Source organism: Mycteria americana, chromosome 2, assembly GCF_035582795.1.
Source record: "Mycteria americana isolate JAX WOST 10 ecotype Jacksonville Zoo and Gardens chromosome 2, USCA_MyAme_1.0, whole genome shotgun sequence".
NCBI lineage: Eukaryota > Metazoa > Chordata > Aves > Ciconiiformes > Ciconiidae > Mycteria > Mycteria americana.
The window spans coordinates 58,484,399-58,511,817 of NC_134366.1; the positions used below are offsets into that span (position 1 = coordinate 58,484,399).

General features: G+C 40.1%; 1 long non-coding RNA gene across 4 annotated transcripts in view; it reads left to right on the forward strand.

Moving 5' to 3' along the window:
* LOC142405705 (uncharacterized) overlaps positions 1-27,419 on the forward strand; it is a 312,619-nt gene that overhangs the window by 205,926 nt on the left and 79,274 nt on the right. The gene's annotated exons all lie outside the window — the stretch shown is intronic.

Here is a 27,419-nt window from a genome sequence, read left to right on the forward strand (position 1 = left end):
ATAAATATGTCCTTCTGTTAACTTAGGGATCCCTTTAAAGCTCTTAAAAAATGAATCATATTGCTCTTGTCCAAGTCTCCTGGCTTCTTGACGTGCACATTGCATCACACTATTAAAAACTGTTTAGACATCTAAAAATAAGTTACAATGAATGACAGGTCACATTTTTTGCAAGTGTGATATTAGCACATGTGGAATAAAATAAAATGCAATTTTCATTTCAGTTTACATTAGTGAAAATCAGAAATAACTGTATGCCAATTAGGCAGTACAAAAGTAATATACATAAGGTCAAAAGTAAATCAAAAACCCATCTCCTTTCTTAAACACACATAATAGCTGGCTTTATGTGGTACCGTTTATGACAAATGGCATGATCATGCAGTCTTTACTCATTCAAAACACCCACTGATTACCAGAAAATCCCCATCCTTCAGATTTTTTTTTTTTGGCCTGAATCGTACTTATAATTGTATTTTTATGTCCTGTTGGTAATGTAAGTTTAATCTGTCTTGGAATATGGCTGATCTGGATCAGGGAAGAAAGATTTAAAATTTTCAACTTACAGTGATACCAGGGAGTCCTTATAGCGGCATTGATTCCAACTGATGTGTGTGCTGTATTCACACAACAGCTTTGGTAGAATGAGCAAAAAATCAGGAGTTAATGGGAAACATATGACCAGATAGGCTGTTTTGTTTCCCAGGTTTAATATGCATATAATAAGTTTTCAGGCTGTAACATGCTGTGGATTGAAGCTTCTTGAAACAGGTTTCAGTAGCTTTCCTGCAATCTGACATTGGTGGTTCCAGTTGTTACAAAGAACAGCTTTTTTTTTTCCCCCCCTTTTTTTTTTCCTTCAGGGACAGTGAGAGACATGCTTGAAGAAACAGATAATGAGCATGCACACACCTAGTTATTTGCAGGACCGTATTTTTAACAGGGATCCTAAAACTGAGTTTTGGCAAAGGACTTTCCCAGCATGGAATTCTGTTTTTCTCAGGACCAGACTGAATTTGGTTTTAACTGGCACCCTAAAACTCTTTGAAATTACTTGCATACTGGTAGTGCAGTGACTGTTGTAATTTGGCAGCAGACATATGCTCAGCAAGAGATCTTGTACTGCATTGGTTTTACAGAGAGTGGAAGAATTGTCCCGAAAGTAACAGGGTGATCTTCTCCTTGGACTCAGAGTAGCGTGGTGCTCCAATTGCAGCAGCTGGTGCGACGGCTGCTGAGCATCGCACCCCTACTGATGCAGCACCCAGTCAGTCCGTAGCTTCTCCCACAACGGCAGCAGGTCAGAGAATTCCCAGTGCAAAAACATGTGGTCTGTGACAAAAAGAGACTACCACCGAGTGAAGCACAGCAAACATGTATGTGATTTATAGTGCAGGATAACTTCTGAAAGGAGATTAGGAGAAGTGAAAAGCATTATTCATTTCAGAGCATGCTCCTTATTGCCTCGGGGAATTTGTGTATAGCTTTACCAAAGGCCTAATGAAAGCTTTACTCAGTGACTAATTTTTTTTTCACACCTATTCCTCTCTTTATAAATATTTTTCTCCCCACCCCTCCACTTCTTTTCATTTTGTTGAACACAGCAACACCTGCTGGCAGTGGTCCGGGAGTACTGCTGGAAAGACCCACTGATCTAACTCTTCAGACCAGCTGCCATTAAGCACTGCCAAGCCATATTAATGAGCTGCCTCTATTTTTACCCCTTCCTGCCAGAAAGGGCAATTGCTCTTGGGAAAGACTGTAGCTGGTTTTTTTCTTTCTTTCTTTTTTCTGGCAGCTTCAGAATCCAGATAATCATTGTTCATTTAGTGAAGTTGGGATTTCTAACTTAAATTCTGATACTACTGATTGAGACCCCATAAAACATCAGAGTGATGCTGAGCCTATCTTGCTGGCTCGCAGGCATGTTTTAGTTCCCTGATGGATCAGAAATAATTAAAGGAATGGGACGGAGAGAGAAAGGTTAGTACTCCAGCAACCTGTCTCTGTTTTTCCTAATTGTGGATTTTATCTTACAAACTATTAAAAAAAAATGGCCCAATGCCACTTCATTATTCACCTAGTGGAGACTGTGTGATTTACTGGCTATTTTGGAATCCTGAATTGCACACGACAGTATTTGTGCATCTCCATTCCTGCTTTGAAGAGCAGTCACTAGAAAACAGATTGGCACAGATTTCTGGGCAAATCAGCTGGAATCTCACTCTGTTCTACCTTATTTTACTGTAATAGCAAGAAAATATGCCAGAAACTTCTAAATATAAGTTTTATGTTTCTACTTTTATGTAAGTGGACCAATTAAGGCCAGTCTTGCTGTTGCTGCTAACTCTAATGCTTATGTGCTGTTTAGAGGGGCCAGTGATTTCAATCATAATTAGTGAGTTGGTCAAAAAATAAAGTTCATCTGAGGATAAGAACTCGGTCTAGAGGGTGGGGTAAAGAATAGCTTTCAAGTTCTTATCTTTTTTTTTAATATTAATGGATGACACTTTTTGCAGGGGGGCAGGATAAGTATAAACGTTCTGTTTTAAGAGAATCTTATATAAAATCAATCCGACTAACAGAAGTATATATGTTAATTTTCTTTCTAAACTGTACCTATGTCTTCTACCATGTCATTTATTGATTTTTTTTTTTTTTTTGCCAACTTATGGAACACTGAGCTTTAACAGTTTCTTTAACAGGGATATTTGTATGTCCATGTTATTTTAGCATATGTGTTGCCATTTTACACTTAAAAATAAAAAGCAGGAGATGTGAATACATAAGCCAGGTGACACATATGATGTTATTAGTGTCATATGATATGACACAAATGTGTTCTATAATCAGAGTTTGTTCAAAACTTTGCATTTGGGGAAAACTTATTTACAGAGAGAATTTTCTTGAATTTATAGAGAGTATGGAGTTAAGTTGTAACTGTAGAGGGTAGTCCAAAGAACTAAAGTTGTTCACATGGCTTGTTCATTTGACAGGAGATTTTTCAGGACATTACTGGAAAAGTCTTTTTTTTTTCTTGAGAAACAGTTCTGTAATGTGTAAAATGTCTTGAGTGATACTGTCTTCAAAGATATTTCCAGAGGTTATGATTAGAGTCACATTGATGTTTTAAACCACACAGGGAGGGAGCCCCAGATGACAGATCCTATTTGGTTCTAAGTATGGTGAAAAATTTATGGCTAAAATTGGAACAGAATTTAACATTTATAGGTGAATTAAAGCTATTATTGGAAGGTAGATTCCACTGAATTAATTTTCATGCTGTTGAAAACTTCAACTGCTGCACAAAACATACATCAAAATCATTCCTTGTGTACTTCGATCAGTGGAGTTTTATCAAGGATATATTTGGGCCAGCTGCAAAATAACGGGGAATGGTTTTATTTCTCTGACAAGCCCTGAATTCTCTGTTCTGTGTTCCTTTTACTACAGTCAGTCAAATCACAGCACACACAACGGTGTAAGATAACAGGAGTCTGTACTTTTAGCCTTTAGGGCCAATTCTTGATGCCACTGAAGTTAGTGCTGAGTGTGGGAGCAGAAGTCAGTCAAGCTTTGACTCTGAAGGTTAACATTAACCATTGGTGGATGGAAAGAGAAACAAGAAATAGGGTCTTAGATAAAAGCTGTTCAGATGGTTATTCACTGATGTACTTCCCAAAGTAATATTGCTTGTGGATTTTAGAAAGATTTACAACTCTGCAAGAGGAGGGCTAGACCCTTAGTTAATGTAAATTGGGGTAGCTCTCCCAACTTCAGAGGCTGAGTTACATCAGTAGAAGATCTGATCTAAAGTCTTTTTTTTAAATTATTATTTAATTTCTATGTATTAATGTCTGGTTTTTGGCTTTTCCTTTTAAAAACAGATCTCAGCTTTCATATTGTAAGAAAGGTCCAATTTCATCTTGGTTTAGCTCCCTCAATGATGGGGATACATTTTGCGTATTATGTTTTGATTACTTCTAAATCTGCTGATGTGTGGGAGGGAATTGAATGAAGCTCGTAAGCTTGCCACTTTCATTGAGCTGAACTCAACAAGAGGTTACTCTGGCAAGTCTTCCAAGGTAGTCATCATGCACAGGCCATTGGGAAAAGCTGCAGTGTCACACATCAACAGACATTCCCTCTCTGTGAGAGTGGTCAGCAGAGAATTGGCATAAGTGAAATACTGAGGACACCAACAAGTGGCTTAGAAAGGGTATGTTGATCTTGTGTATCGTTGCTGCTTTGTCCATTGTGAATTCCCTATGGAGCAAATCACTGTGGAAAAGTAAATACATCCTGCAGTGAAAATGGTAAGGGGAAACCTGGCAGCTTACAACTGAATAGAGCATTAGATGGGGACCCAGAAAATCTGGATTCTCTGGCTCTGCCCGCAACTGCTGAGTAAGAAGACAAGTACCTTATTTCCCCATCTGTAAGATGGAAAGGATAAAGATCTGTTCTGAGATCTGTGGGTCAGAAATGACAAACAAGTCCTTGCTGTTGTTTGGTTTCTCATGACCCTTTGGGATCTGAATGAAAGGAGCCATAGGGGGAGGCAGGGTGTGGGTGAGGGCACAGGCACCAGCTGAGCTTGTCTGACATCGCGTAGAGTGTTGGTGCTCCCCATGTGTTCTGTCTTTCCTTGGTACCACCTTGGTACCATCTTGGCATCACCTTTCCTTGCTGTCCTTCAGTGCTGCTTTCTGAGGCACCAATGAGCTTCTAGGAGAGGCAGCTGGTAGCCCTGCATCACACAGGAGGACTTGCTGGGGGTCTCCCAGGAGCAAGCACGAACAAGTATCTGTGTCTTCACTGAAAATCTCAATCCAGCATTTTTACCATTAACTACCCAATTCAGAAGTTTCTTGACTTGACATGGTGTCCAGCTAAAGCACATAACGTGCAGTGAGCAACACCATGCTGTATTCTTACTGCCAGCACTGGTTTTTGTGTTGGTTATTTAAAATAATGTTTGGACTTTTGTCCAATACAGACACAGGCTACCTCTGAGGGATGGGTTGGGATTCAGTGATTATTTTCAGGGAAACACAGGAAATTTCTGAGAGTATTTCACATATAGGGAGGTGAGGAGAGTAAAATAAACAGTCATCATTTGTTGATGTAATGAAGCTGTCCCCATTCCCTACACACACACACACACACACACAGACTGTTTTAACAAGCACTGGAGATGACCCTGAGTTTCCAGGTTCAAATGGAAACCTGCCTAAGTTTTGAGAATTTACCTCAGAATTTTCCTCAAATCTGGGATTATAACATTTGAGATGTGACTTGGTAGCACTGAGGTTAAATCTTTGGAATGAATATGGGGTCCTCAAATCTGGATTTAATTTACTAATCCACTTCCGTTAATTTTTCTCATGTGACTTCACATTTTATAGTTGAAATTTTATACATGTAGTTCAGCACAGGTGGGAGGTGTAACATGTTACGACAGTTAAATACCTACTCGTCTGGTGTCTTTGCCTACAGACTACAATGTGCATGAACAATAAGGTTTAAGCCTGTTTATCAGTGAGCACAAAATTGTACCTGCGAGCTCAGAGGTCTCATAGAAGTGCTTTTAAAATGAGCTTTAGAACGCCCTGTAACAGTTGGGGGAAGAGAGAGTTGACAGGCAGCAGTGATGGCCAGTTGCCTAGCATATCAGTTCCTCTTCAATAACTTTTGTATGCCAACTATGAACTTATAAACAGTTATTTTCTTTATTCATTGTCTGCTTATTGGTGTCATGCCCTCGTGATGACTCTTGCTAAAAGGGGTGACATAAGGTAGCTCAGAATAAAGTTTTTGTGTGCAAACAGGGCTCATCTGTGTGTCCATGCACACATTTTTTAATTGCTCCTTTGAAGCTGCCCATTCACGGACAGTAACCAAGCATCTAGGAAGTATAAAACCAACAAAGAAGTGTTCAGATGTTTCTCATGAAGCAGATTCTTTTTGGAGGCTTAGTTCTGGTTCTTTTTTTTTTTCTCCTTAAACTGAATTTAGCTCCTGTGATCAGAGCCAAATTGACAGCTTCGAACAATAATGTAATCTGCTTGCTCACAGGAGAGGTACAGCAGGGACAGCCACAGGACAGCCTTCCTCACCCGCGTTCTTGGGTACACAGAGGCTAGCTTATGCCCTCAGTCCAATGAGTTCTTGGGATGCTCAGCAGAGCTGCTTGCTGTACTGTCTTGCTTTGAGTGGGAGCTGAACTGAAAGAAGTGAATCCTTTCATACAAATCGGCAAATAGCCAATCTGGAAGTGATGTTCAGGGAAGTATTCCTGAAGGGTATCTGCAGCCTAGGGGGAGAGGGGTCTTGGAGGTATCATTTAGACGTTTCCAAACTTATAAATTTAATGTGGAGTGGCAGTCCACAAAGCCAACAAAATGTTAGGTGTTGTCAGGAAGAGTGCTGAGAGCAAGACAGAGGGCACCATTTTGCCACTGTATAAAGCCATGGTGCACCCACAAAGCGGGTGTGGCGTGCAGTTCTGGTCTCCACTTCTCAAGAAGGACATAGTAGAGTTAGAGAAGAGCCACTAAAATGATTCAGGTTGTGGAGCAGCTGTTTAAGAAGAAATTGAAAGGCAGACACCCTTCAGCTTGGAGAAGAGAAGGCTGAGAGAAGATATGCTCAGGGTTTAGAAAATCATGAAGATGGCAGATAAGGTGAATGCCGAACTGTTATCCACCAAATCCTGCAGTACTAGGGGGAACTCGTTGAAACTAGTAAGAGAAGATTTAAAACAGATACAGTGCTTACACAATGGAGACTGAGCTTCTGGGATTTGTTGCCACAGGAGGCTGTGGAGGCAGACAGTATCAGAAGACTCAAAAAGGTCCATAAAAAAACTACCAGAGGGAATAGGCAGGGACATATCCTTTAAATTCCTTAATACAACAATTGCAGATGCTGGGGAGTTTGAAGGGACAGGCCTGCGGAAGGCGGCCAGGCTCACATTCTCTCTCCAAATAGCATCTACTGTTGCCACTGTTGGAATGAGAAGAGGGGGTTAGATGGACCACCAGTGGGACCCTGCAGAGAGTTTCTCTTGTCCTCACATGGTAGTGAGGTGCTCCTGTCTCTGTGCCATGGAAAGAAGAAGAAAGCTCCTGAAGGTGATTCAGAGCAAGACTTAACTGTTCCTGCCCTGAATCACCCTGAGAAAAGCCTATCTCTCGCCATCAATTTCAAAGGAAATCTACCCTAGACAAAAATTAGTCTTGTGAATAACCACGTTAGTCACAACTGACACAGGTTGGGTTTGAACTGCTGATCTAGAACTGAAAAAAGTGTCATATACAAAAACTCAATCCAGATCCCTGACAGTCATTTTGGTGAGTGTTTTTAAGAGCAAAAACACTGTATCAGAGCTCACTCAGTATTATTATAATGATTATTGGTTCACTTTGATCACAGGCAATTGGAAACATTTCCTCAGCCAGTGACGTTGAAGCAGTACATCAAGCTCTGGTTAAGATGAAAAGTTAAGAAAACATCTTTTGTATACGTTAGACTGCTTTCTCATAGTCTCGAAGCTGAATCACTGGGAAAAACTGCCTCTGCTGTCTAGCTGCAAAGCTGTTCTGAATTGCCCAGGTATGGCCGGATGTCCTAACATTTATGGGAAGCCTGCTGCATGTCACCATCTGGAAACGGAAACAGGCTGTGAGGCTGGAATTGCAGGATGACATCTGACTCAGAAAGAAGGGTGAAAGTCAGGAGGGGATTCTTTTATGTAAAGCTACTCCAATAGCTTCCTTTGATCACTCCAGCTCATAGAAATTAAATAACTGCTGAAGGTGACAGTTTGGTATTTCATTACCTGATCTCTACATACAATGAGCTATTTAGACATGCAAATATAGACATTTTTGGACATACATTACTAGAGTTACAGATGTTGTGAGACATTTTTAGGCGTCTGCTGAAAATCTCGTCACTCCAGAAAAAAAAAAAATTGTTCCCAAGAATATTCTGAGATTCAAGAATAGGCTAAAATACAGTGAGAACTGCACAGAACCTAAACTTGTTTTTTAAATGTGTTCTGTGAAGTTAAGTATAAGGGATAAAATGACTGATCAGTGGTAGCATGAATACTTGGTATTCAGATAGTATGTAGATCTTTTCAGAAATCAACTGATTAATAATCACTATATCCTTTGAAATAGGTATGTGTCTTTTTTAATTTGGAAGATACGAGGTGGGAGCTTGCTCACAGTGCTTAATTCACTGTCCAGGGCTGCCAAAGAAGTCTGTGGTCAGGATGGAAACGGGAACCTGCCGTGGTTCCCAAGCTTTTCTCCCTACTTACTGAAATATGTTGCTACCTACTTATGTAAAACCATTCCAAGCTGCACAAAGCCTCCAACAGAAAATGTTTAGGATACAGTTAACTGGTCTGTGGTTGAACATTTCAGTATCCGTAGTACTCCTCAGCTCATCTTCTGGCTGAGTTTTCAGATATTACCATTGGGACCATTATTCACTGATTGAGTTTAGAAAATTCTTTTTGTTTCCCTCACAAGATGTCTTTGTGAAAATGAAAAGCACAATGTTATTAGTGTTTGGACAAGTAAATGGTTAGCTTGCACACTCTATCTTTTGGTTAATTAATGTTCAAAAAGGGCATTTGAATTGTCCCAGCTCAGACAACTTTTGAGTAATGTAATGTCAAACCTCTGCAGCTCTGATTTGGAACTGTTTTCTTAGTGCTTGCGGGACAGAGAAGTTGAAAGTAGTGTCATATGCCCTTTTTATTATCAGTGCAAATGCTGTCCACCTCACATGAAAAAGCTAACTTGATCGAAAGAGTCCAAAGTATCTGACCTTTTCTCAGGGCACCTCATAGTTATATTCAGGGCTCCACAATGCAAGTGCTGTTACTCTACAGGGGTAAGAATTCAATTTACACTGGCAGTGCTTTCACAAGAGCATTTCAGTTCAGTTGGTAAATATTTCCAGGTGGTCAAGTCTAATTTTAGGGACAGCAAATTTGCAAAGGTTAAATAGCAGGCAGGATTGCTATAAGTCTCTATCAATTTGAAAAAAGAAAATGTAATTAAACACAGCATTCTTCCAGAGATTAAACGGAGGCTTGGCATTCTACATTCCATGTCTAACTCTTTTGTTTTGTTGCTGTTAAAATCCATGCTCCAAAGATGCATAAGTTCCTTTTGTAAAGATATTCTAGAATTAGCAATGAAGAAAAAAGTTGTTATAATACCAGCAGATGAGGCAGAAAATGAGGATCATGCAGCTTTATGTTGGAAAGGCCATTGGGGTAGTTTTTGACCAGTTTTGGGCTTGTGTGTGTGTGCGTTTAATAAATAGAGAAAGGCAAGAGCTTGCTGTAGGCCAGCTGAAACATCTTGCAACTGTAAAATGAAGCAGAAGAGTTAAAATGGTGGCTTCTATTCAAAAGTTCCACCAGAAGTGTCCTTCCAGTTTCAAGGGCCCTTTGTGCCATCAGATGCTGTTAGCCCCTTGTTAGTCATTGCTAGAGAAAAAATCCTCAACAACACACAACTAAGTCTGGTCAGTTTGCTCAGCTGCTGTTGATGTCACCCCTTGCCCACTAAGTGTAAGTTACTGTAATAATCCCCCCCTTTTATTAATCATAACTTTGTAGAAAGCAAGAAGTGGGTGACATCATTGTTGAAGAGGACTGGCTAACTCATGCTCAGCTTTAGTCAGCTTTGCTATAACATCTCTCGCGTGTCATATGAAAATAATTACCAGCTCTCACTTTCCATGTCTGACCAATCATCCCCTTTTTTCCTCTTTATGAGGCTGCAGGCCTCTGCCTGTTTCAAACACCTGCTGAAGGTGTAATCTATTTAGAGATGAAAGAGAATATCTTTAACTGGAAGCTGGGACATTCCAAGGGATCCTCATAGGATGAAGTCACTTGCCATATAAAATATTAACGGTATTTATTATAGTGAAAACATCATCTTCCATAGTATAACATATTAATGTGCTTCACATACAGGCTATCATCATACTCTGAATGTGATTTCCGCATTAGCACATTCCACTATGTATTTTCTGCTCTGCTTTTGTTTTGGATAACATAAAATGTTTGTCTGCTTGTACATCCATCTATATAAAAAGGCAAATAAGCCAAATTTCAAGGGCAATTTTTTCATTGTTGATTTTTTCAAGGATATTTCATTAGTTATTTGCTAATAAGCCAATGTCTTTCGAGTCTTGCTGACCTATTACCTAAGACCAAGGAAGAGATAGACTCTACCCTTTACTTTTAACTCCACGTTTCAGTCATTTTGAGACCAAAAGATACCTTCTTACTTCAAGAGAAGTGCAGTTGAGAAGAGGAATTTAGACAGTAAGGGAGGGTTATTTCATTAGAGCAAGTGATTCATTCACACCAGGGAAGGAAATACAGGCAGGACTTTGAGTTAGACAGCCTTCATCTGTTAAGGGTCAGGGAAAAGACCAAAGAAGTAGCCATGACTGAATGAATGTGAAGGACTAGGCAGACAGTTCAAACATACAGGTAAATGAATTTCAACAAAACACCTGGCAATCTAGGATGGATATTTCTATAGCTTTCAGGGTTTTTTCTATATTGTCTGTTAGAATGGGTACATTTCCTTTTGGATAGACTAGATTATTGGAAAGATGAGTCACAAATATATACCTTTTTCTCTAAAGATCTAATTTAATTTCTATTACAATCAATAGCAAAACTCTCTTTGACTTCAGCTAAACTGGAGTAAGTCTTGGGTTGCGCTTGCTGTGGTCATTTCTAGCTCTTCAAGTTTGTGGTGTTTGAACTTATGTGAAATAATTGTGATGGTCTCTCTCCCTTTCCAAGTAGGCTAGGTAGTTCCTCAAGAAAACATCACAACATCATATAATTGCAGAATAATAGATTTAACAACATATGATCCAGCCTCACCTCCTACAAGATAAAAGATGTAGAATTTCACTCACCAATACCTGCATTCCCATCTCTCCAATGTGACCAAGTGCTGATTTTCACAAATGTCTACTCTTGATAACAAAGATCCTAAGGACCAGGTTCAACAGTATAAAAAATTCCTAAATTCTCATCAAAATAATTTGTTGAATCTGAATAAAACAAATAGACAATGAGACAGATTCCTTGGTAAATTGCTTGTGTGAATAATTGCCATTATTAGTAGGCAAGTGCACCTTAGTTCCAGTTTAAATTTAGCTAACATCAGCTTCCAGCCACTCTACACTGTCATGTGTTTGTCTGCTAGTTAGAGATGTTTTTTACTGTCTGATACCTTCTCTTACTCTAAGGATTTGGAAACTGTCATTAAAATTACATCTTAACATTATCTTTGGGAGGTTAATTTGTTTGAGCTTCTCAAGTTTATCACTGATGAACAGTCTTCTCAGGTTAAGTCATTCTTGTATTTTTCTGAAACCTTTCTGATTTTGTGCCCCTGCTTCAAAACCTCTTTTTTTTTTTTTTTTTTTTTTTTAAAGTGTAGTTTCATGGACTGAGGAAACACCAGTTTCTTACTCCTTTGCAATACAATACAAAGAGCTTTGCTCATTTCGTTTATTTACTGTGACCTCTTAATTTTTTCCCCTGGGGTAAAATGCCATATACCATGAGTATGACATGTATTCTCTGTTGAAAGATGTATTGCATTGCTCTCCACGGTACTAAGACACCTGTAATGCACTTGAGCAGAACTTATGAAGTTGGGTCAGCATGTAAGAGGTTGCCTGTATAGACCGCTGTCAACTGAGCACTTTGCGTAAGTGATCTACTATTATTACTATTACTGTGGCACCAAACTTCAATTACCTTTAGCCGTTGCCAGTATGATTTAATATTATACTCCATGTTATGTATTCAAATTGCTATACTAAGTAACACTGAGACACTGGAAGGTTCAGTGGATTTAAAATGAAGTGCCCTGTTCTATGTGGTTCCTCATGAATAGTTAAGTTTATCAACCAATTGTTCGTTAGATATAAACCCACTTAATGTCTCCTATGTTGATTTTACCACATTGATTTTTCATTCCAAATCTCACTGGTATTCCATGAAACCATGCAGATTGGTATTATTTATGTTTTCACTCTTTAATTTTTTTACGGAAGGAATCCAGAATCAGTTATTTTGCCCTGTTCAGTGTCAAAGTGCCCAATGTGTGATAACGATTCTCATCTGATGTACCTGTTTTAAACTTAGGAAAAGGTAGCTTGACTTAACAGAATCTTTAAGAATCAGATAGAGTGTAATGAAACTAAGTCTTTTTTTAATAATAATCTGAATTTTCTCTTTATTTTGTAAATATTAAAAAACAACACTCAAGTGACAAGAGAGCACGGGGGTCTATTCCTTTAAAATTGCTTGGAAAAATGCATTTGACCTGGGAATGTTTAACATAAATACATTATGGCAAACAACATCTGTAGTTATTGCTGAACTAGAAAGTAATGCATTATAAAATATGCATGCAATCTCCCATTTTCTTTTTTACAGAATAATACAGAACAGAAATATTTATCATGCACATTTGCCCTTTTTCTGTCATTATTGTTGACAGAAAAATTCCAAATAGAATTTGAAACTGATGTATTGCTGGTGTTCCTTTTCTGCCTGATTTATAAACTAGTTGGGACAAGAAGTATTTATTTTTGCAATTAACACCTATTGATCATGGAATTTCATTAATACTTTTAGCTTCCCTTATCAATTATTTGCATTCCTCTGTGTCTAATTTATATTCATTGAAATAGCATGCTGTTCAATATTTCAGCAGAATCTATGGTTTTAATATGTACTAAGGGCTTTAAGAAAAAAAGAATCGTATCACTAAAGAACACCTATAAAATAAGGCAATTTAGAGGAATACACATTACTATAGATAAGGACCACTTAACCTCATGTCAGCTGATCATGTTTAATCTTCCAGTCCGCTTAGGTTAACCGTAAGTTGCCGTAATGTTTAAATGTCAGTCCTTCTCAAGGCTGTCTGGTTCATATTTAACACCATGTTATTTGTCATATATACCATTTTTCCTAATTTTCTACTCCAGTCTGTCTTGAAATATGCTATAACCTTTAAAAGGAAGTTGTCCATGTCAAGTTTGGACAGTGTTACTGGAAGAATGTGGGGAACTTGCACTGCTTCTGCCTGTAATATACTTCATTCTGTGCACAAAGGGGATTTTGGTCTCCAGGCCATTCATCTGGCACCTTTTATGAATGTTAAATTCACAGCCAAAAAGGTTTCGCCAAGGAAATAAAGAATTCCGTATCCATTTCAAATCTCAAGGAAAATATAGGCAGTCAGTAGTTAATTGTCCAGCTTAGAATTTGGCTGGAATTACTTAACATGCTTATTCATAAAATTCAATGTGCCTAGATTTGATAACTTGCCCCTGTATGACCTCCCTCCAGTTTTTGCATTCTTTCACATGGTAATATACTTGAATGTGTATTAGCATCATCCTGCAAAATATAATGCACCACCAAGCAACATGATATAACTTAAGTTGTAAGATATTTTATTTTCTCTAGTATTTGTTTGATTAAGTGAGTTTCTGTATGTTCATATATGATTACGTCTACATACATATATATATACATGAAGAGGTAAGTATGATTTTTTTGTGTGTGTGAAGCCAAGTGTTTCACTAACCAAGTGTTAGGGAGTAACAGAAATGAGTGGACTTTTCAACTATGTCTACATGGATTGTCCTGTGCCTTTTGGAGTGGCATGTCAATTTAATGCTTATTAAGCACAGTTTCTTTGGTCTGTATATGCACTGCAGATGCCATATCTCATTCCTTCAGACCAAACAGCAAGGGCAGAGTTAGTGAGTCTGCCCCAACAGGACTCTGCATCTTCCTAATGGTTGTGATAGTAGGGCAGAGCAAGTAAGAAACATTGCATTGTAGCATTCAAGTAGATGAGGCCTGCTGTTGATTTCTTAATTTCATTTAGTCATGTTATATAGTTATAGATGACTGAGACTGCCTTTTTGTACATTAAGGTGCACCAGGGCATTACAGCAGCCATCAGTTTGTATGGTGTCTTGCTAAATGTTTTCTTGTCACTTTTCTTGTGAAAGCTCCCTTGTCAAGGGCTTTGCATCTTCTTTCAGTTTCAGCCTGTGACATTCATTTAAGATTATTTTTGAGGGAGTAGCCCTTGTGGAGTCTCTTCTCCTGAGATTCTTCTTTGAAAACAGGTTTCTGCTCTTCTTGAGAGCAGAGATTGCACAGTAGGAGCATCATGCTTCTTAGAGCTCACAGGGTGATTCAGGCTGTTAAAATTCCTCACACCTCAGGTAGGAAAGTGCACAGAACACTGGAAAGACTAGACAGTCATCACCATCCCTCATGCCAGTCAGGAAGGGCTCAAGGGACTTCTGAGTTTATCAGAGGCATTGATGCTAAGCATGGCTGTCACCATGGGTCTGTGAGATCCGCCAGCTGTGGTCACAAACCTTGTATTTCCATTTCAGCGCTTGTGTGCTCAGTGCCATCAGATGTGTCATGTTTGGTACTGTGTAACAGATAGATGACTCCTCCACCTGCTAAACTGACCAATTCAGTCCCACCTCCTTCAGAACAGAGTTCTCTAACTCCAGTGCATTTGTAATGCTTGCCAAGCCAGGTATCGCTCCTGACTGGTGTCTTTGTTCTTGAATATTTCTCCTTTGTATCTAAGATTTAAAGTCTCTTCTGATGACAGCTCAGATTGCCAGTAATATAAATATCATTGTAACTATCATCTCTGGCCTTCGTAGCTGCCTTTCAAAGGTTTCTTCCTAGCAGTTCTTTGTTAGTCAAGCATCATTGTATCATATTCTCCTGGAGTTCCTGAAGACTTTAATTAAAATGTCTTATTTTTCAGATTTTGTTCCTGAGAAAATCACTGGGAAAGAAGTTCTACTCATCATAGAGGAAAAGATCTGGAAATATCAAAAGTTCTCCATACTCTGTTCTGGAACATCACTGATCTTTAAAGCACAATTCCTCTTAAATTTCCTAGTAATTTCTGTTGTAGCATCATACCACATGTTTTACTGAAATACAAACTGTCTTACTTTTCTAGGAAGTTGCTGTTAATATCAAAGAAAGATATGTGGATGTTCTGGCACAAAGTACCTCTGATGAAACGCTGTCCACTTTTTCCCTGTTTGTTACTCAGCTGCATGTAGCTACATGCTGTACTTGAAGTACTTAAGTATTTTAAAGAAAAGTTCTCCTGAGATCATTCAAATGCTCTTTTTTGCCTGGATCACACTTCCCTCCATTATCTCTGGCAGCCACATTCAAAATTTGCCAGTAATTCACTCCTCCCACAGCTTGATAGATTTACTAACAGATTGTTACCAGGCTTACAGTTTAACAGGTGAATTAAAAAAAAAAAAATTGAGGTGGCAGTTACATTGTGATTTGAGCATGCTTAGCTGTTTCAGTTTTGGTTTTACTTCAGATGTGTCCATTACATATCCTCATTTGCATTCACTTTATAACTTTGCCCTTTTTGCTCAACAGCTGCCTCTTTGGTGAAAACTGGGGCAACACACTCAGTTCATTTTTTGAGCCATATCTTGAGTCCTATCCCACTCTTTCTGCACAACAATAATTCTTGTTATTTTATTATTTGTATTGAACAAAGGACCTTTTGCTGTTTGCTTTAAGAAAAGTCAGGAAATCCATGAAGTTTGTGTGACTCAGTATAACTTTTGGCAATTTTCACTCTTCTTGACCTCCAAAATGCAGTCTTATTCATGCATACTTAGTTCATTTTCTATAAAAGCATCCTTACATAATCCTAGTTTTCTTCAGGTGTCCTTGTCCACCCAGTTAGATCTGGAGCCTTTGTCAGATATCTTTTTGTCTTTTATGGAATGCAGGTCCATGGTTAAAGAAAAGTAAGTTTTGCATCTATTGGAGCCCTCAGGATTGGCAGAAAAGGCTAAGGCATGAAAGCTGTTAGAATTTTTAAAGATTTCTCAAGCTGCAACTGAATAAAAAAATCAAACTGCAAGTTCAAAAAAATGAAGATCTGGATCTAATATTCAGTTTATGACATTTTCTATCTACTTCAACCATTTTTATTTTTTTCTAAATGTTCATACTATTATTATTTGAGAATGTAATTTGAAAAGTGTTTCAAACCCCATTTGTCAATTTCTGAATGATTGGCACTTCTACTGGAACAGAAATTGCAGGTACTTTTTCCGTCTTTGTTTCCCAGTAAAGAAATTCAGGAAAACTGCCCTTTTCTACTAAGCTTCAGTTTAGACAAATCAACATTTTTGTCTGGAAAAAACTTGCATATGATTGAAAATTTTTTATCCAAATAATTTCATCTGTTTTATTCCCCAGAGCTGCATTATAATGCAGTGTCATATTAAGCCACTACCTTCTGTCAGTTGGCTGTCCCTTTCATTTGACAAGATGCAAGTTCATTATATGCTGTAGTATTCTGATTCTGAGGGATTTAATCATACAAGCTAAGGTATAAAAAGTGTAGCAATTTCCCTTCTCGTAGTCCTACCATTCTGTATTGTATCCGGTTAAAGTGATATGGATGGGTCAGCATTAGATGAAAGGTATCTGTGTGAATGGAGGAGGCTGATAAAAAAGAGGTTCTTTCTCTTGACAGAACACGTACCAGTATGTCAGAAGCTGAAAGGATTAATACTGGGATAGAGATAATGTCTTTGGGAGATAAGCAAGGCCAAATTTCTGCCCAGCTGCAGTCATTAAGGTTCCCAGCTTAAAGGCACTTTTATGATCTTCTTCAGTCTTGCCTTTTGACCAGTTCTTACCTGACAGTTACATCCTGCTGTTCTAACTTTCCATCACAGTTCCACCTGCATGGTACCCTTCCCAAAGCCTTTCTGCACAGCAAAGGTGTGATATTTAGAAGTTGTCACCCTTCACTTGAGCTAAATGTACCCAACTAGTGGGAAAAAAACTGTGCAGTCCATGAAGTGAATAATGCTCAGTTTCATTTATGATTGTAGAAGGATCAGCCGGCTTCAAAACTCTCTTAATAACCTCCACAAGTCTGAGTGGATTTTAGCACTTGTCTGCTTAGTTTCACCTTTTGCACTGTAGACAAAAAAGTATGTGTACCTCAGTGAAATTTAAAATGTGTCTGTTCTTTGCATGCTCTGTAGTTCAGTGATCAACACAGTGCAGAAGTTCTTACACAGTATGAAGTCAACATGCCTTACTGATGGTGAACTGAGAACGTTGTGCAATATGACAAGGTGGTTCTGTCCAGAGCTTCTCAATGGAAGCTGGAAGTCTCCTGAGAACAGTGGCTTAGCAGATAGAGTACCCTTCTTTTTACCATTGTTCAGCTCCTAAATAAAATTCATTTATAGCTCTTGCTTCCTGACAGACAGTAATTTGTGTCTTGAAATGTAAGACCGCTAACTCATAATTTGCACAACTTGACCATTTCTGGTCAGGAAGGTCTCAAGTGTGAACTCACACAGAGGCTGACTTATCTCTGGCCCCACAAGAAATAGTCCCTCCAGGTCACGGTTGGGGTCATTATTAGAGTGTTTTCTAAAGGCTTGTCAGTATTCAGAGCATATCATTTGCTTGTTCTTGGGGGATTTAACCCTGCAAAGTGCTGCGTGCTTCAGATAGATACTGAGCACCATCAACTTTCATTTGGATTAAGATAAAATTGAGGACACTCGATCTGTCTTGAAAATGTTTAGTATTTTGTAGGATTGAACCTTGACCGACTTTTTTTTCCTTCACTTTACAGTCTCTAAAGAATCTTAAATTTAATTACAAAAATTCTGCTGGAGCTTAGACAGAATGGACACTAGTACATGCCAATGGTATTTAAAACTGTCTGTCAATGGAGTATTGAATTGCTCAATCTGGGTTTTAATAGCTTTTTCTAAATCAGTAAAAATATATTATTTAAATCCCATGTAATGTAAATGTAATTAAAATGTACTTTTAATGCAAGACTGCATGCAGAAATTGTTGGATATCTCTCCTGTACTTAGGGGAAAAAAAAAGACATTGGGCTTAGGAGCTCTTTTTAACAGTCTAGTGAGGGCTTAACATTTCTTTATGCACTCCTTGAAATCAGAGATAACCAAATGATGAGATAAGTGGATAGCTCTTTTTTTGTTGTTTTTAATTCAGTGAAGGCCTCCCTGTGCATATTCCTGTTGGAGTTGATGAATAGCTCCTCTGGGATGCTGTAAGTTCCACTCAATGTATTTATGGAATACCTTCCATTTATACAGACCACATTTTTCTTGATCAGTTAATCAGTCTGTAAGGATCAGGGGAGAGAAAAAGAAGCAGTAGGCTTTTTTTTTTTTTTTTCACTTCTGGACAGTTGTTTTATGGTCTGTTTTATGACTGTGGCAAACTGAAGCTGCTGGGATTCAGCCTGGCCTTAACCCTAGAAGATAATATCCTCCCAAACCCCAAAGCCATCCAGTTAAAGGGTCCATTAGCCATTACTTTTCCTTTTTAGATGAAACAGTCACACTGTGTGAGGAAGACTTACTGGGAAGGAATAGGAAGAAAGGCCTTCTTTCAGCCTAGCCCACAAAACAGCAGCATTTTTGATGCAGTCTTTTTCAGCTATGCCTTTAACATAGCCTCAAATATCTCTTCTATTTTCTTTACAAGGCCACTGGCAGCAGATCAGTGCACTGCAATGATACCCTTAAATCTTTGTAGTACATACTCAGGTCACATGAGTTGGCCCAGGGTTGCACTTCTCCTGTATGGGCTTCTCTAGCTTTTTCAGACCTGCCTGATGGCTGAAATACAGTGGCTGTAGTACTATTGATGGGGGGAAATTAAAAGGAGATGAATTACAGGCAATAACACATGCTTCCATCATGAACTGCTCTCCTGTAAGTGAGTAGGAGGTGAATCTGATTCACACACTCCAAGCTAAATGGATTGTAAGTTTTGAGGTAAAGAAGAAATGTTCCCCTGGGTCAGAGTAGTGGATGCTGGAATTTTTTGGTTTTGCCTTCTTACAGCAAAATTCATGCTTTATTTCTTAAAATCATTCTACTCTAAAGTGATGATAGCTCCCAGTACTTAGATACTGATGATGCTTGATGCTGTGCTCTTTCTATGCCACATTACAGTTCAGGATGCTTATTATTATTCATCATCTTTCTTAATTGTGTTACATAGGAACTGTTTTATGGCCTGTGACATGTGGAGTAGATGTTCTATGCCCTGTTTGCAATTAAACATCTAATTCATAGTAGCCTACAGTGCGAGGAACAGCTCACAGATGGTTCCAGATGGTCCTTTCCAGTTCTGTGTTCTCACGTTTCTATTACAGTGGAAGGGTAGCAGCAGCAAAAGGTAACTGGCAACCTCTGTAACTTTGCCTCTGTGGATTTACAATGCTCTTTGATCTCCATTTCCTTTGAAAGAAAGAAGGAAAAATATGTTACTTGAAATCAAATACAGAAATGAAGAGTGAAATACAAGGTTAAAAAGAAATAGTATGAGAAATTATTTTGCCATAGTTGGTTAGAAGGTTCTCACTACTGTTTTATTATCATTTTGCTTTGAATAGCAGTGCTTTGCTCTGGCTACCAAACCCAGAGCTTACCAAATGTTTTCATCCTTCAAACAACATCTAAGAACAACATATTGCCTCTTCTCTGGTATTAGTGGATTTAAATTGCATTACCCTGTGCATAGGAAAGTGTCAACATTTTCCAAAACTATACAGATGCGTGTCTATATCTATGCCTTTATCTGTATCTATATCTTGCTAATAACTTGCATATGAAACACTCCATATCTTGCAAAACAGACATATGACACTTTTGCTGCTGCGTAAATACTCCACGCTAATGTTCCCACATGCTTTACGTAACACGCACACATGCGCTCTGACGCAGAGGAATGAGGTAACCTGGTAGAGGGAAGCCTCAGACCAAAGGGGGTCACTGAAATGCAGAAGTGGGAGAACAACAGATCCCTACAGGGAAGGTCCCAGACCTTCTCTGGAACAAGTAACTCCTGCACAATTACAACAGTAATCCATTATGCTGAGTGTACAGCTTGTCCGTGTTGGACAGACACACACAAAATATACCCTAGTTAGCAAGGTCAGGGTAGTACTGAAGAGCTCATTTTCCACATAGTGCATAACACCGAGTTTCATGCTCCTTTAATCATTAGTTACGGGGATAAGGATCCAATTAAGCCCATGTATGTTTGGAAGCTCTCACTTAGGGAAGTTCATAAGTCTATGTTTCTGTGACTGTGTCTGTAATTGTTGACTCTTTGTATTAGAGTTAGAGCTGAACAAAACTCTAAATGCAGAATTAGGGAGATGCGGGGTGGACTTTGGATTCAGAACAGAATTTTGTAGCTCAGGCCCATTTCTGCTGCAAGAGTTTGTGTGGCTGTGGATGAATGGTGGTGCTTATTGGTGTTGGTACAGGTGACTGTATCTAAGACTTTGAAACAAGAGAGCCGAGGTGGCAATAGGACCAGTCTTGCGCTTTTGCTGGATCAGAGTTTTCTTTTGATTGAAAGGCTCTGCTAGTGCCACTCCAGCGTATTTTAAAACAAGAATTTCCTGTTTGCCAGCACTTAGAAGGAAAATCTCCAGCCAGTGGGTTAAAAGCTAGTCAACCTTGTAATTTATCAGTTTCAACTAGGCCAATGTCTCAGAGCTGAGAAGGAGAGGGTAAATCATGAGACAGTTGTCTCCTGACACTCCAGAAACGTATGGCAAATGAGGGGCTGTGGTGCTTTCAAGATTAACTGATTTTTCCCTGAAGAGTGAATATTCTGGACCAAATCTATGCCCCAGACCTGTTCCTCAAGGCATTTTAGAAAAGGTAAATTTGGCTTGCTATGTATAAACTAATTTTCATTTTCAGTGTTTCAGCCTGCAGGAGTATTCAGCTGGAGATAAAACATTGGAGTTTTTTTCCATTTGAATAAGTAATGGGGAAAGAAGCTTTACTCTTACATCTTTTTTCTGTCATGGATTTCATACATTGGATTTTTTTGTTTTCTCCTCAGTCTGTTGAGGTCTCAAAAGTGACCTTGACAAGTGATTTCTCTCACTTCTTCTGAGTGTGAATAATCCCAGTTATTTCTGTGCTGATGGTTTGTTTTTATTATGGATTTCCTTGAGCCTAAGAAGCTTGAAATAGCAGCTTTTATCTTAAAATGTTTAAACTTGATTGAGTCACAATAAGTCTGTAGCTGTCTGGATATGTAGTTACATATCTGTTCTTGGCACCTATATGGCCTTCACTGATGCAGTCTTCAAGCATCTTGCAATCCTAGCAGGATTTTACTCCCACTGCCCCTGCCAGGCAGGGAAGTATTAGCTGCATTTTACAGACGGGAAACTGAAATGTGGCACAGAGCAAGTGGCCTGTCCAGGGGTCCCGAGAAGTCCGAAGTGCAAGTTCACAGCAGCATCCACTAGGTCAAGCTTATCCTCTGACCGTATTATCAGAGCAGTCATACGAACAAAGTAAAAGCAACCTTGTTTATTATATGTTAACCCACTTTTGACTTAAATTTGGCCCCTCATAACACTGACAATGGTTTAAAGATAAGTTTAAGCATGGAGAATGTTCTTCTTAAAAAATACACCTATACAATCAAATCAAATTGATAGCTAAGGGCAAGTTCTCTTACCAGGCTGTAATGAAAGCAGGCTGATTAAGCCTCAGGGACTTCAATAAACCAATTCTGGATTTATGGTGTTGGAACTTAAAGGAGTGAGTAAGCCAGCAGACACACACCACCGAGCAGCTGCAATGACAAAAAGTGACAATCCTTTGCCTGTTAGCATTGCAAGAAACTTCTTGACCATTTCAAATGAGACATTTTTCTAGTTGGCTCATCAGCAAATGCCATCTTTTCCTATGGGATGGATATACACCATCAATTAAATTGTTGATGTTTATATGTACAGTGAATCCAGGAGTGTAACCCATATATAATCTAATGTAACCCATCACACCCCCTGTTTACAGAGTTTGTAAAAGAAGTGTTAACAGGATAGTGTAGAGAGGAAGGTGGTGATTTGCTGGGGCTATCAGCTTATAGGTCCTGTTATGGCTGGCTCCACCTGAAACTTTTCTAGTCCTTGTATGATCTGGTCAAAATTGACTTACCTGTCTATACCTTTTGCTTCTGTGGTATGGAATGGGAATAAGGATGTTTCATCTGTACTTATCCAGCACTGAGAATCATGGAACCATTTGGTTTGGAAGGGACCTTTGGAGGTCACTGCCCAACCTCCTGTGCAGAGCAAGGGCAACGTTGAAGTTAGACCCAACTTCAGGGTTTGATCAGGGGGCCCACAGATGTCACTGCTTCTGCCTGGTATGTGAGACCTCATGCATCAGATTATGGTGGGGCGGGGGGGGAGAGGACTGGGGGATCCCATGGGGCAGGGTCTTCTGCTTGTAAGTCCCTGATGCTGGCATTCGAGGGATGCTTCTGGCATCCTGGGTACCACAGGAGGCCAGGGCTTGGCACTGCAGGTGGGTGGGATGTGGGCTCTGCACTCCAGAAGCCCCTTGGCTGTCTCCTCGGTGTGTAGGAGACATGCCAGGCCTAAGGGAGAGGTGGGACGTGAGAGAGTAGCAAGAGGACAGGAGCCAGCACACTGTTACTCTTGCAGGAGCAGCTGTGGCTTCCCAATGTGTCCATCCCTGTAGCTACTGCACACTGGGAAAGGGACAGCAGTAGGGTCAGTGAGGAAACTCACAGCCCCCAGGAATAAAATAGAGTATGAAGTAGCCTTATTGCTCCCCTGCCTGAGTCATGTTCTTCAGTTCCTGCCTTAAGGAAGACAGACATTTCCCTTTGGCAAAGAATTTGGCCTGCATAGTAAAAAAGGAAAGCAAAAAGAGAAGCTTCTGCAAATAAACTGCAGCCACTTCACTCCAGCACGCCTGTGATCTGCTCCCTGACCACCTCTCTTTTGCCGGCATCCGCCTCTGACTGCGAGCGAGCTAATCCCGACAAAACCGGAGCCTTTAATCGGAGGGTTAATTAGCTGGAAGTGCTGATTAATACAATTCCCCGCACTTGGTTGGTGTTCGAGCGCCCTCTCCTGGCGCGGGCCGCCGGGCTGGCCGGCCGCCCGCCCGTGCGGGGGGGCAATGTCGGGAAGGGAAGGGAAGGGAAGGGAAGGGGAGGGAAGGGAAGGGAAGGGAAGGGAAGGGGACTGCCTTTATCCTACACTTTGGTGTCTGTGTGTAGAATCCCATACTGTGTGTAGGATATTGCTGAGCACTCAAAACTTGACCTGGTCAAGTTTCCCAGACTTCCTCCTACCCCCATTCCCCACCTGCTGAAAATCTTCCCTTTTTTAGCTATGTTGTTTAGTATCCAGGAGAAAGGTTGAATTATCTTGCATCTTCTCCATCACCAGCTTCTCTGATGGTGTGTGGAGATAGGCATTAGCCTTGGTCTGACCCTTAGTCTTGCTCTGTCCCTGTGAAGGAAGCATCATTGTGAACTATCGTTTCTCATCTCTTCCAAACACCTAATTCTAACAGTCTGTGTTGCTGCAGAGAGGCCCCAGACTCTCTCAGTTAATCTGAAGAATTTAATGCTGGTTATATATTGGCATATATGGAGATTCTTCGGGAGCAACCTTATAATTGATTTCTTGGCTGAGAAGAAATAATGTATGTATCTCACTGTTTTGACACCATGACCATTATTAGAGGATGCATAACTTACAAAGGCACGGTAGCTAGAGTAATGGTCTTGCAGTGAAAGTAATGATCTCATGGAACAGTCTGGGTATAAGTATAATTTTCATTCATTTAAATACCTTCTGCTATGTTCAATGAGCTGTAATCCAGTGGAGACTTTTTTTTTTCCTTCAAGCCGTTCCACAAGGGATTCTTCAGCCTCTTGTAAGGGATGAATTCCAGCAAGATAGGAACTGCATGAAGAATCACAGTCATTTGCCACAGGGACCAGCAAAGACTGAGATCATCAGGAAAAAGGAACAACTTCTACATAGCTGTGAAAAAGTACCTGGATAGCCAGAGAAGGGAATTGTCACATGTGCAGGAGGTTCAAGGAAGCTGGGTTGAATGAGGCAGGAGGGTTCTTCAGAGTCAGAGCAGCCTTTACCCTTGTTTGGCTCTCAGATTGAATGTCTCACATACTGTCTGCTACTATCTGGAGCCTGCTCCCAACTTTGTTTCGCTCACCCAAAGATCCGAGGAGAAGTCAGTACTTGTGTAAGGCTGGAGATGCCATGTGGTATGCAAGGGAGTGGGAAAAAAAGCAAACCTTTGGCTTACAGGCCACAGAGTTGACATAGACTGAGGTTGTGGGCCAGCCACAACTGTCTTGGGATTGCTGTTCTCTTCTGCTGGCACGTCATCTGCCTGCAACAATGTGCTGACTGAGCCTGCTTGTCTATTGTAGCGCTTATCCTGCCACTCCTTTGCCCTGTAGAGCATTTCTGTAATTCAGTTGTGGATCATAGCAGCTAGTCTTCTTTCTGTCCCTCTTCACTCAAGGCAGGAACAGAAGCAAACATTTTCTTGTGAGCACAGATACCACCCTTGGGTGTGGGAATGTGCTCTTCAGGATCCTTGCTGCTCTTACCAAACTGTGAGTCTCTCTTTTGTATTCATGAAGTTCACGTCAGCACAGTATTTAAGCTTTGGTTGTGGTATTTAATAACACAGAGGAGGGTCACTCTGACAGCCCTCCTTTCCCAACAACCAGAATACACAATGTGTGCTGCAGTGCTGTGGATAGTAGCCCACATACCCTTGAAACTTGCAGAAGGTATGAGCAGTATGTCTTCCCAGAAAAGGTAAGGAGAAGTTAGAGATGAGCATGTTTTATTCAGTGAGCTCTCTGCGAACAGAGACTTGGTAATGACGAGGAAGAAGCTTCCTTTGAGAAGAGTTCCAAAGCGCTTGTGGGACTGGCAAGTACAGCTAGCAACCAAGGTGCCTATGGGTAAAAATGCATATCAAAAGAAAAATAAAAAGAATAGCTTAGAAGAATTAAAGCCTTGGCTTCTCTTTCTGTGCTTCCTCAGGAAAGGATATAAACTAGCAGGGAAATGTTCTCAGCATCAGCAAAAACTCTAGTGCTGTCAGAAAGATCTGAGATGTGTTAAACTTCTGCAGATGCAAATTGAAGTTGTATCAGATCTGATTGCTTAAGGAACTGTGTGCCCTGAAATTTCACATGAAGCCATGCCCAGCAGCTCCCAGAATGGCTGTCGAGACACAAGGTTCTACTTATGGTCCAAAACAGGGGGGGTTGGAAGCATTCTTCTTTCAAAAGTAATTTTCTTGCTGTTGTAGCAAATATGGACAGTCTTATACTGACAGCATGGGATAAAGAAGTGTAACAGTGCATGTGGCCCCTTGAAGGACTTGTGGGAATAGTTGGTCCCGCTGTATAACAAAACAGTACCCAAATACTGGAAATTAGCCGAGAGCTACGATTCCCAGCTGACAGCCCAAAAGGAACAGAGAGGACTAGAGGCACCTCTTTTGGAGGGATAGGCTTTCAGAAGGGCCAAGGGACTAAGAGGCTGTTGCTAAGTGAAAGAGTTTTTATTCCCCCCTAGATTAATTTTAAAGGGCATTTCTGTCCAGCTTGCTCAAAAAAAGTTTATCACACGGCTATGGCTTTTGTTGTCCTTGGCTGACAGAAAGCAAAACCAACCTCAACTGTGCACTCAAAAAGAAAATTGTGCTTAACGTACGTTTTCCCTCATCATCCCTCTGCTGTTTCTCTAACCTGCTTGGAAGGAGGATTATCTGGAGATGACCTTAGATAATGTCATTGTCTATTAAATACTTGACCTCCCTACTAGGTGTAGCAAGAGTAATATTGGTTGCAGTGGTGCTTTTCCTGGAGATTTCTGTGCTGCAGGAGCAGAACTGCAATCACTAAACTCGTATTACTCAGATCAGGATGCAGAAAGCAGATGGCACCAACTTCGAGTCATTAGTGTAATGTTTGACACCGCATACTTTTTTTTCTGTTTCACTGTCATAGCTGTTGCTTATTGCAGCACCTGAGACTGATTTTTCATCAAAGGGAGACTTTGGAAGAGTGAACAGATTTTACCAGGAAAATCCCAAAAAAGAACCACATCACAACAGACAGGCCCATTCCTCCTGGCATTTTGCCAATTCCACAAGGAGAGCAGAGAATTTAAATCAAAACTTATTGAAATAAATGAAAGCAACAGTTCAGATCTCAGCATTTCTATCTGAGTGTTTGGTAAAGATGTGAAAGGAACGTATTTATATGAGCTGTTTCCTCCATCACTAGTAAAACCTAGTCTCTTGACAGTTGCCACCGTCTCTTGAGACTCAGCTGGGTGTGTGAGACAGGTGTGGGCATGAGAGTGCAAATGTGTCCGTGGTGCCCTTCTCACACCCTCTTACCTGTTAGAGCTGTTATTACCTGTTTTATAACAGCAAATCTAGATCTCAGCAAAGCTCAGTGTTGCATTATGCTTCTGCTAAAATAGGGCTGAACTCCGTCCTATCTGCTGAATTGTACTTTAGTGTCCTCATCACAAATGATCCCCCTCTGTTGCAGTGAGAGGCCAGTTTTCTCCCCTCGCTTTGCACTGATGGCTAGCTGGGATGCCACTGGTATCCCACACAGGCAGCTGGGACAGCTGTGTCCACCGTCTGTGGTTGAGAGCCTAACCCCATCATGATGTTTCTTTCTGACTTGAGACATCTTTGGTCTGTTCTCAGGTGGAGAGTCAGGCTGGGCATTGTAGCTGTGACTATCAGGCTTTCTATCAGGTGGTTTTCTATGTGTCATTCCTCACAGAACTGTTTTCCTTTGCTGTTTAACACAACAGTAAATACACTATTTATGTACTTATGTATTTATGACCTTCTGAACAGCAATGACCATATGCAAACGTTCAGTGGCATCAACACTGAAGAACCCAGTTCTGTTCAGTGGTACACTCTGAAGATCCAGTTGGATCCAGTCACACATCTTTAGTGGCCTTTTGTGCTGTGTTTAAGGGAGTGAAGTTGCCGCAGGCTTTCTCAGCCATCTCATTGCCCTGTGAATGTTTTGAGCAATTGATATACCTCACTGGGTGTTCACTCAGTAACTTGAACTGCTGATATTCTTCGCCTTGCACATCATGATTTGATATGCATAAGCATCAACACTGTACTAATTGTTTATTAGTTTTGGCTTCTCTTTGAATTTGAGAGTAGGAATCATATTCTAAGAAATAGGTTTTTAGGTCAAATTCTCTCTTGCTTTTCCCATAGTCTGTCATTTCATGAACTTGAATCAGTTTTTTTCATTTGTGTTCTTTGGAACTATCATGTCTTTTATCTAAGCGTATATCCCAGGCCATAACAAAACTTGTCTT